The sequence below is a fragment of the Pseudophryne corroboree genome, chromosome 1, assembly GCF_028390025.1.
Source record: "Pseudophryne corroboree isolate aPseCor3 chromosome 1, aPseCor3.hap2, whole genome shotgun sequence".
Taxonomy (NCBI): Eukaryota; Metazoa; Chordata; class Amphibia; order Anura; family Myobatrachidae; genus Pseudophryne; species Pseudophryne corroboree.
In genome coordinates, this window is record NC_086444.1 from 389658643 (window position 1) to 389669658 (window position 11016).

The window sequence follows — 11016 nt, forward strand, 5'->3', positions numbered from 1 at the left end:
AGAGGTAGCTACAGCCGTGGACTACCGTACTGTGTCTGCTGCTAATATAGACTGGTTGATAAAGAGATGTAGTATGTATGTATAAAGAAGAAAGAAAAAAAAACCACGGGTAGGTGGTATACAATTATGGATGGACTGCCGAGTGCCGACACAGAGGTAGCTACAGCCGTGGACTACCGTACTGTGTCTGCTGCTAATATAGACTGGTTGATAAAGAGATGTAGTATGTATGTATAAAGAAGAAAGAAAAAAAAACCACGGGTAGGTGGTATACAATTATGGATGGACTGCCGAGTGCCAACACAGAGGTAGCTACAGCCGTGGACTACCGTACTGTACTGTGTCTGCTGCTAATATAGACTGGATGATAATGAGATGTAGTATGTATAAAGAAGAAAGAAAAAAAAACCACGGGTAGGTGGTATACAATTATGGATGGACTGCCGAGTAATAAGTCACACACACCACCCGAAATCGGGAGGTGGTCATATGCTGACGGGTGTCATAAATACTTTATAGCATACTTAACATACAGACATACATACTGAGAGGGATAAACCCACATGTCTTCACTTTGTATGCCTAGATAACTGACCATAAATGTGTCTAATTACTGAGTGTCTATAGAGATCAGTGACACAGACACAAGTTTGACACAATTATTTTGTATAACTAAAACATCATATTAGTCAACAATAGAATGGACCTGTGAGTTGCCACTCACAAGAACGGCCACTCTAATTGCCGTGATTTGTAATAGATGTATTTGATCATGAATGGCCAGTTTGAATGTCGTTACTGATAAACAAAGTATTTGACCACATTATCAGATGGAGGTATTTAGACTGTCTGCAAAAGTGTATCTTTCTGTGTGATACAATCAGAAACAGATGCAGGTGTTATTTGAATCTGTGCAGCACTTGGTGACAGAAAATTGGCTGCTCTTAACGTTTAATGAGAGTTATATGTCATAGTATATTGATACACTATAGACTCACGGCCTTAACTAAAACTGTCAATCCTTAGCACATTTTCTCAAAGAGTGTGTCGTCTGTTGTGGACCTACCAAAGTATAGGTTCTGCAAGGCATTGCAACAGAATCTTACAAGTAGGCACAGCACCCAGACTGCTCTGATCTTCTTTCTTCAGACCTTATGCTTGTGTCTCACTCTCTCATTCTCCACCCTATGCCTAATGGTATGATGGATGAAAAGCAGAGGTGAGAAACGGTGACAGCAAATTGGTCTTATCTGTTATAACACTACCTGCCCCAAACACACAGAAAGTACCACCAAAAAATTTTTTGGCTTGCTCCGAATACTGAATTATTGAGTCCTCCTTCATATATGAGGAACATCATTTACCAATATCCTATTAAGACAAGCCCAATAGGTGGAGGGATGTCATAAGGACTATCTTGCGGCCATACTCCTTTGAATAAGCCCAAATCCTTCCGAACTTGGAAGCCAAGCATTGGAAGGCCGGACCAGTACCAGGATAGGAGACTACCTGGGAACATCTTGGTGCTGCAAGATAATCTGTCCATATAGACACATACCAACCCTCGAGGGCACTTAATTGTGATCACCCACAAAGAATGGGGAAAAGCTTTTTTGGAATCGGAATGAACCAATGATTTAATTCCCTGCGTCTACCACTTTTTCCCATGTGATACATGCAGGCTGAATGAGGGTTCATATATAAAGTTTTCCCAGTCATTAATGGTAGAAGGGAGGACCCTTCCTCAGCACATAATTAATATACAGCAAACATCAGTTCACTACTATTGATTACTTATCCAGTATTTAACAATAGGATAAGTTTATATTCCATATAAATTCGCATAGCTATTATTCATTCTCAGAAGGAACTTCGCTAACTCTAAAAAACACGGAATTTAATTTGATTTATTCAAATCTTTTCAGTGTACTGAGGTACAATATATCTATCTTCCTGAGTAAGAGTGCTTCCCAAACAGAGTCATCTGTTTCTTCTCTTGGTATTAATGTATGTATAAAGAAGAAAGAAAAAAAAACCACGGGTAGGTGGTATACAATTATGGATGGACTGCCGAGTGCCGACACAGAGGTAGCTACAGCCGTGGACTACCGTACTGTGTCTGCTGCTAATATAGACTGGTTGATAATGAGATGTAGTATGTATAAAGAAGAAAGAAAAAAAAACCACGGGTAGGTGGTATACAATTATGGACGGACTGCCGAGTGCCGACACAGAGGTAGCTACAGCCGTCGACTACCGTACTGTACTGTGTCTGCTGCTAATATAGACTGGATGATAATGAGATGTAGTATGTATAAAGAAGAAAGAAAAAAAAAAACACGGGTAGGTGGTATACAATTATGGATGGACTGCCGAGTGCCGACACAGAGGTAGCTACAGCCGTGGACTACCGTACTGTGTCTGCTGCTAATATAGACTGGTTGATAAAGAGATGTAGTATGTATGTATAAAGAAGAAAGAAAAAAAAACCACGGGTAGGTGGTATACAATTATGGACGGACTGCCGAGTGCCGACACAGAGGTAGCTACAGCCGTGGACTACCGTACTGTGTCTGCTGCTAATATAGACTGGTTGATAAAGAGATGTAGTATGTATGTATAAAGAAGAAAGAAAAAAAACCACGGGTAGGTGGTATACAATTATGGATGGACTGCCGAGTGCCGACACAGAGGTAGCTACAGCCGTGGACTACCGTACTGTGTCTGCTGCTAATATAGACTGGTTGATAAAGAGATGTAGTATGTATGTATAAAGAAGAAAGAAAAAAAAACCACGGGTAGGTGGTATACAATTATGGATGGGCTGCCGAGTGCCGACACAGAGGTAGCTACAGCCGTGGACTACCGTACTGTGTCTGCTGCTAATATAGACCGGTTGATAATGAGATGTAGTATGTATAAAGAAGAAAGAAAAAAAAACCACGGGTAGGTGGTATACAATTATGGACGGACTGCCGAGTGCCGACACAGAGGTAGCTACAGCCGTGGACTACCGTACTATACTGTGTCTGCTGCTAATATAGACTGGATGATAATGAGATGTAGTATGTATAAAGAAGAAAGAAAAAAAAAAACACGGGTAGGTGGTATACAATTATGGATGGACTGCCGAGTGCCGACACAGAGGTAGCTACAGCCGTGAACTACCGTACTGTGTCTGCTGCGACTGGATGATAAATAATGATATAAAAAATATATATATATCACTACTGCAGCCGGACAGGTATATATTATATAATGACGGACCTGCTGGACACTGTCTGTCAGCAGAATGAGTTTTTTATTTTATAGAATAAAAAAACACCACACAAGTCACACGACGTGTGTTTAACTTTTACAGGCAGACATTCACAATACAATATAGTATACTATATACTGGTGGTCAGGTCACTGGTCAGTCACACTGGCAGTGGCACTCCTGCAGAAAAAAAGTGTGCACTGTTTAATTTTAATATGTACTCCTGGCTCCTGCTATAACCTAACTGCTCCCCAGTCTCCCCCACAATTAAGCTGTGTGAGCACAGTCAGATATTATACATAGATGATGCAGCAGCACACTGGGCTGAGCACAGATATGGTATGTGACTGAGTCACTGTGTATCGTTTTTTCAGGCAGAGAACGGATTATATTAAATAATATAAAACTGCACTGGTGGTCACTGGTCAGTCACTAGTATAACTAACTAATACTATCAGCAAAATTCTGCACTCTCTGTCTGAGTACTCCTCCTAAGCTCCAGTAAATGAAGTGTCACTGTCTCACTCTGTCACTAGTATAACTAACTAATACTATCAGCAAAATTCTGCACTCTCTGTCTGAGTACTCCTCCTAAGCTCCAGTAAATGAAGTGTCACTGTCTCACTCTCACTCTCCTATCTATTTCTTCTCTAAACGGAGAGGACGCCAGCCACGTCCTCTCACTATCAATCTCAATGCACGTGTAAAATGGCGGCGACGCGCGGCTCCTTATATAGAATCTGAGTCTCGCAATAGAATCCGAGCCTCGCGAGAATCCGACAGCGTCATGATGACGTTCGGGCGCGCTCGGGTTAACCGAGCAAGGCGGGAAGATCCGAGTCGCTCGGATCCGTGTAAAAAAAGCTGAAGTTCGGGCGGGTTCGGATTCCGAGGAACCGAACCCGCTCATCTCTAATTGCAAGCTGTGTACACAAGGTGCAATTTGCACTAACTTCCCTTATGATTTTAACGATATAGTTAAAAACGTAAGGTTACATCGCACCGTGTGTATGCACCCTGACAGCGGTTGCGAATAGTCACAGCCTGGATAAAGCTGGCTACATCTTTATGTACATACCAGCAATGTGCGGTTAGGGTAGGCAGGGGAGGCAGAGTTTTTACTATAAAAAGCATAAGAATAATAATAAAAAGATATTTTAAAAAAATGCTAAATAAACTTTTGAAAGCAGTAATTTATTTCACAGTTATGTGTTCACTTTTATGAACAATTCAATTGCAGTGAATTGTAAAAGCATACTATAAATCATTCTCTACTACACTGTACTGTTTTATTTGTTCAGGAAAGGAAGAATGAATCTGGTTGTGGGTTCATAGATTTCAGATTATATATAATTTAAAAAATAAACATACTGTATCACTTCAAGAAAATAATGCCAGTAAGAACATCATGCAAAAAAATTGTGGAAATGTTTTAGTTTCTATAGAGAAGTTAGTTTGAAAGATGCAAAGGAAATTACATTAGCCAGCAGAATAGATCAATAGATCACATCAGTATACAGTACTGTACACAATATTTAATTTATTCTGCTCAGCAGCATCCTGTGCGTGCTGAAGTGACTATTAATACAGGTCAATGGTGATTTAGAAAACGTGTTGTTGTATGTGTATTTTTTTTTAAAACAATCTCACTTAAGGGATTTCTCTGGGCTCTGTGGAGTAACTGCTAGGTGTATCAATTGATACACTTCAACTTAAACCTTAAATGCAAGCTTCAACCATAGCACTCAATGTATTTCTTCCTTTCTGTTCCAAGTGTGATTATTTCATACAATAGAACTTTATTATACTACAATCCAGCTAATATCACTGTGATACTTCAGAATCTAAGTACTTTGAGAGATGATGAGTTCTTTGCCACTGGCACTACTTCAAAAAGACCGGTGAACTAAATTGAATTTTTAAAGCTGTGCTTGGGCTTGTTTAATGAATCTGTTAGCAGCTGATGTCTGCTTAAAACTTCTGTGAATACTTGCATGTGTTACAATATCAGCTAATAAAACATACAGGCTGAAGCAAATGCAGAGAATGTTATCATTCTAATCAATCCATTTCTATTTTTATTAATCTTTGCTATTGAAAATATTTGACAGTCAAAATAATGTAGATATGCAGTCATTAAGTCAACAGTCATAATGTTGACCCCAGAATGTTGACAGACAGTTGTTACTGTATATCAGCATGGATAAGGTTTGAACATCAAATAACGCACCATCCAATCATTACAGGTTTGAAAAATGACAGTTAGGAGCTGATTGGCTGATGTGTTATCACCTTCCAATTATCACTTCATTATCACTGCTTTATCACTTCTCCAGGCTTAATACATCTGCCCCATATCTGTAAAATGTTCACATGGACAGAATGTTGATATATGCACGATCGAGTCACATTATTATGACCACCTCCTACATTTGACGTTGGCATCGCGTAGCCTATTATGTACTTCACATTTCATGCACTAGCTTGGTGGGTATAAAAGGTGTGCGATAGGCCGTCTGCACACATATCACGGATGGAATGCCACCTGTCAATTTCCCCACAATGGCATCGTGGCACCCAGAATGTGGGCAGCAGGGTGAGTGCTAAGAGTCCCCTTGTGGATTTGCTGTACTCGCCACAGGATCTATTACCACTCTGTGGGTGTCATGGACCCCCACAATTGTAATAGTCCTGTTGCGCTGGTATTCCGCCTGTCAGCTCTGTCACCTGTTGTGATTCCGGCGTTGGTATCCAGTTCAAATGAATTTGGACAGCTGGGAAATTAAGGGCATCCCTGTGAAACTACATGTCCTAATGTTTTTGTGTTAATTTTACTCACTAGGCAGCTGTGGTGAGTGTAGTGACATTGCTGGGGGACTGTCCAGAAGTTGTAGTGGTGGCCTGGATGACATCTCTGAGATGCAGCATCATGGTGGAGACACAATTGGCCTGCTTGTGACTGCCAACTTCCGTTTCTGTGTTGACGACATGTGTGTTGGCCTGCCTGACACATCCTACTTATTGTTTCCTTGGAGGAGACACGTGTGTGGATGGACAAAATAATAATTTTTTTTTTGCTCACTGAAAATAGATATGTAACATTTGATCAAAACTCAATTATTTTTTGCAAACATTTTAATAAATATGTAATATTTGTAAGTTCCTTTAAAATACATTGACACAATGCCAGTATATCAGTGACAATTTTACAATGGCAAGCAACTTTGAGTATTTTTAAGAAAATAAAAACAAATATTGTTGACTTAACTGTTGTTTGCTGTACTTATTTTTTTGGATAAAGAATTACTTTTTTCAAAAACATGTTTGATGTCATTTCACGCAACAACACAAAACTACAAATGTGAAGAATCTAGCAAAGTATTGGACAACTACATGTCCAAAAATAAACAACATACAATGCATATTTAAACACAGGACAGATGCAAAATAAAATCTGCATACTCTCAATTTATGTTTAATTAAAAAAACCATAAGCCAACATCAAAATACAAATACATTTACTCACTTTACCATACTGAAATGAAGACAAACAACACAAAAAATGAAAAGAGGTGATGTTGGTATACTAAAAACAAAGTACAGTAAAGCTAAATTGGAGCTAAAGGGGTGACAGTACATACAGTAGTTGAAGGCACTAAAAGAAACTTCAAAGAAAAAAAACCTACAATATGTGGCACAAAAACCTAATGGCAACATAGATGTCAGTCTTGTGAGCAGACCCACAATAAGGCACACAGGCTCATGGCCTATACAATGATCAATACAGTATTGGCATGTAGGCATTAGGTAACAATACATTACAACAGTAATGTCACTCAAATTGTTAATGCTTCACCAACCCCCCGCCCCCCCCCAAAAAAAACAAAACAAAACACAAAATAATACAAAAGCACTTTGGAAACAATATAGCAATGGCACACATACCCAGTAACTTTTTGCCTTCAAAAATAAATTAAAGAAATATGTCCCAAAAGCATGCAGGATTATGATTCAGAAAATCAAATAAAAAAAGCATAGTATACAGTATATTTAAATATGTTTACATATTACAACACCCCCAAAATGGAGTAAAAACAAACACACACACTTACCACCCTTCTTGGGCTGATCAGAATCCACAACATAAATTGCCCTCACCACTTCTGGAGGGATAAGGATCCCCATGGGCTCTTCATATTACAGATATGATGCCACAAATGGATGGCTACCTCCTGTTTGGTGTGATGACATGGCCTCCTTGGCCATTTTTGCCTTGACACGGTGCTTGATATCATAAAACCTTTTTCTGCACGTGTCCTCTGTGTGCTTGGCAAAGCCCTTACTGTTTACAGAAGCCACAACTTTCTTCCACAAAATTAATTTTTTTGCAGGTCGACACCTTTGCAAATTGTGGCCTGAATAGCTGGAGATGGTGCTTCATAATCTCCTGAACAAAAACCACGTTTTCAGCAAAGGTGAATGTTATATTTCCACTTGTCTTGGTTGTGGTGTGTGGTGGCAGAGCTACATCACTCTCAGTAGAAGAATCTGCAGCCTCCTCTGCCACCTCTTCCACCTCACTAACCTCCTCCACCTCACTAACATCCCCACTCTCATTAACCGCTTCCACATCACTCAGCTCACCCCTCTCACAAACCTCCTCCATCACACTCACCTCAGACTGGGACATACTTGACACAAACAACTCCGAACACTAAAAAATAAAGACACACTAAAAACACTCATCCACTACCTCTACACAGCACACACCACACACACAAAAACATTGACAAGAGACTTGAAAAAAAAAATTACAAGGACAGAAAAACTGACAAACTACTAAATTACAAGACTACAAGAATGACAAGACAACTTACAAACACAGTACATCACTCAGAAATCGCTGAATAAACTCCAAACAACTTTGACACTCCTGCATACTGAACACAACCAATCATGCATGAGTGATGAAAACGAAAGTATAGGTTTTAATGCAGCTGTGATTGAAAAAAACACTGCTGCAAATGAAAAAACACAAATCATGCGGCAAAGCACTCATGTTCGTCAGGAATAACACAATGCAAGCAGAAATATACCTTTAGGTATACGAATAACATCGACATTGGAAAGCTCGAAACACACAAACACTGTAACTTAGTAAATTACCGATTTTGGTTGCAAAAAGATGCAAAAAAACACAGTCAATGTTATCCACAATTGATCTCTGCAAAATTTGATAGAAACACAAATCTTAGTAAATTTAAGCCATTGTGGACATTTCAGCAATGCCAGCATTACAGTACCTCAGTGTTAACATAGTTGAATGCCGAATGCGGTCTGTCAATATTATGAACATATTGACATTTTCATTGTTGACATAATGATCATGTCAACATTTAATCATTGGTTTACTATACCACACCCTGCAAAATAATCTAAAAATAATATAACTAGAGCTTTTTTATATTTTGCAGAGGTTAAAATTTTACAGTTTACATTTTGTTTCTTTATTTGTTGTCAATTTTTAAACTACGCGGTAGCACGTGTTAACATATTCTGCTTTGTAGGCACACAGTCTATATTATCCAAACACAGAAGAAATTAAGAAAAATTATTTGTATTTCATGATAAAAAGAGAAATACAATATAATCTGAGATTTGTAATTAATATAAATATAAAGAATACTGGAAAAAAAATTGTAGAAATAAATAGATACAGTATCTAATTTACTCAAAAATACACCACATTGAACTATAAGATTTTCTAGCTTTGTTAGACATACAGTATATAGAAAAATCAAAATAATATTGTGTTGGGCTTATTAAGAGATTTTTTAAGTTTGTCAGCCACATTATTTGCAGCTGTTACATTAGATACATTTCATATTTCAAAGATGTTCAGGTACAATCTACATTGCTGTTTTTTATTTATATGTGTGTTAGCAAAACAATCTGGATGTAAACTCTAAAAGCATAATGTTATCTAAGAGTGAAATCAGTTCAATAGGGTTGACACTTGGGGAAACAATTCAGTTGTTTTTGTACTCAAATCTCATCATTAATTCTTACAAACCTGCTCCCTCCCTTCTTCCATATATCATCAATAACACTCATGTAGCTCTATGTTACAAAATATCAAACTGTGTTTAAAAAATAATTCTTGGGAGTCAATTTAATGACACGCAAGCTTTGTGAAATGTGTGCTGCATACATAACAGAAAATATGGTACTGTAGCTCATTTCTGCTTATGCCTTCTGAAGATGCATCTGTTTATAAAGCATACCCCTCCACCAGATAAGCATGCACCATATATCTCACCCTACCCTTCTGCCTTGGTTATCTCTTCCTCTCTTACCACCTGCCCTTAGGTCTACATTCACCAGCTCTTGCCTCATGTCAACTGTCACCCACTTCTCCTTAGAATGTAAGCTGCTAAGAGCAAGGTCCTCCTACCTCCTGTTCTCACAGCTCCCTTCTCTTACCCATCAACTACAGCCTGCCACCCTCTCTGTGGCATTATAGTATGGTACTGTACTCGATAGTTGCTGCCCATCTCTTGCAGCTGCTCTAACCTTACAGTAGCACCTTCACTAAGGGATTCAGTACCCAACCTACATGGAATACTCCCTCGCATCCTTTGTTTCCAAGCTGTATTGTGTACTGAACTGTGGTTTTGTTACCTGTGTACAGGGGTGTATCTTCCTATTGGCCAGGATGGCACTTGCCAGGGGCACCAGGCAAGAGGGGGGCGCCACCCGGCAGTGCCACCCACGCCAGGGGGTAGAATGACAAAGTACTTGTCACCGAGTACATCCCTTAGCAGTGCTCATCCACTGCCGGACTCTCAGAAGCGTATTGCACTCTGACACTCTCTGTGACTACGGTCACAATTATAATGAATATAGCCGGGGAGTGGGCCACTTCCAGGTATGGGGAGGGGCGAGGCACCTCCTCTTCCTCATCCGCTCCCCTTCTCATTGGTCCCACGCGGTCTGTCACCAAACAGCAGCGACTACAATCAGCACCAGTCAGCAGTGCAGCCTAAGCATACCTGTACATTTTCTGTGGTACCATAGCTGCACTGCATGGTCTATCCTGGCAGTCTGGATAACAGGTTACAAAGAGCTCTGTATGGAGAGGTATCTAGACCAGTGACTGCCTGTCCAGCTGTGTTGAGACTATGGGCTAGATGCATCATCGCTTGGAAAGTGATAAAATGGAGAGTGAAAAAGTACCAGCCAATCACCTCCTAACTGCCATATTTCAAACACAGCCTGTGACATGGTAGTTAGGAGGTGATTGGCTGATACTTTTTCACTCTCCATTTTATCACTTTCCAAGCGATGATGCATCTGGCCCTCTAAGTTCCAGCACATCTCATCAACTGGATTTACTGGGACATGTAGTGTCATCACACCTAGAGAGGGTTATTTACTGTATCTGTGCATATATACCCTCAGTGTCCCTGCCTGCACCCTCCTTATAATTCCCTCTCAGTGTCCCTGCCTGCACCATCCCTGTAACTGCCCCCTCAGTGACCCTGCTCATACACTCCTGTAATTCCCTCTGTGTCCCTGCCTGCACCCTTCCCATAATTACCCCTCAGTATCCATGCCCGTACCCTCCCCGTAATTCCCTCTCAGTGCGCCCTACCCGCACCCTAACCGTAATTCCCCCTCAGTGTCCCTGCCTGCACACTTCTCGTAATTCCCCCTTAGTTTCCCTGCCTGCACCCTCCTTGCAATTCCATCTCAGT

At 40.0% G+C, this 11016-nt stretch overlaps 1 pseudogene; it reads left to right on the forward strand.

Moving 5' to 3' along the window:
• Nucleotides 1-1415: 1415 nt before the first annotated feature.
• On the forward strand, nt 1416-1535 carry LOC134938991 (5S ribosomal RNA; annotated as a pseudogene).
• The last annotated feature ends 9481 nt before the right edge of the window (nt 1536-11016 follow it).